The sequence below is a fragment of the Sitophilus oryzae genome, unplaced genomic scaffold (assembly GCF_002938485.1).
Source record: "Sitophilus oryzae breed Bouriz unplaced genomic scaffold, Soryzae_2.0 scaffold_1660_pilon_pilon, whole genome shotgun sequence".
Taxonomy (NCBI): domain Eukaryota; kingdom Metazoa; phylum Arthropoda; class Insecta; order Coleoptera; family Curculionidae; genus Sitophilus; species Sitophilus oryzae.
This window is the reverse complement of record NW_022146348.1, coordinates 1,788,206-1,788,979: the sequence shown is the minus strand read 5'-3', so window position 1 is coordinate 1,788,979 and position 774 is coordinate 1,788,206.

Genomic DNA, 774 nt, shown 5'->3' with positions numbered 1-774 from the left:
TCGGGATTTTCGTAACAATATAAAGACAGACAAATTTTTCCTTTTCCACCTTCACTATCTATGCCCAGTTTTAAATGGAAATCATCAGTAAGTTCACGTTTTTTAAACAAATGGTATTTCCACCTGGCCAGGCAGGCAAATTCGTCAAAAAAATCTCCTTAGGAGTGTTGCTTCCTACAACAGTAACCATGTTTAAAATTTATTTATTTTCTTATAGCTAGTACCTAATTGTTTTCTTCCTTTTTAGACTAAATTCAGTGTATGTTAAAGTTATTAATTGTTCTTCCTTAATTGTTAGTTTGTAGTTTTACTTGTTTAATAATACTTATGATCATAAAGTAAAATTTTATCACTAAAATATTGGAAAAAAAATATTTTTTTGCTTTTTCCATTAGATTAAAGTCTATTTTTATTTAAATTTGTTCAGAGACCCAACCTTCTGGATTTAGAAACAGGGAGGGGGGCAACAGTAAGCATACCTTTTGGTGATGATGGTCGTTATTTATTATTAACAAAACTTTTTGCGCGCTTTTTACTTTGGTTGAAATAGTTTTTTTTTAAATTTGTGTAGAGACCCCAATTGTACGTCAGCGATTTTAATTTTTATATTTTTTTGAAGCCAGTGGTATCGGCATTTAAAAAATAAAGTACTCAAAGTTTATATTTTTTTTTCTTGACATCTTGGCCCAGGCTAACTGTGTACTAAAGATACCTTGGGCAAAGCACATGTTAAGGTGCGTATTCATTATCCGAACGAACGAACGAACGAATGAA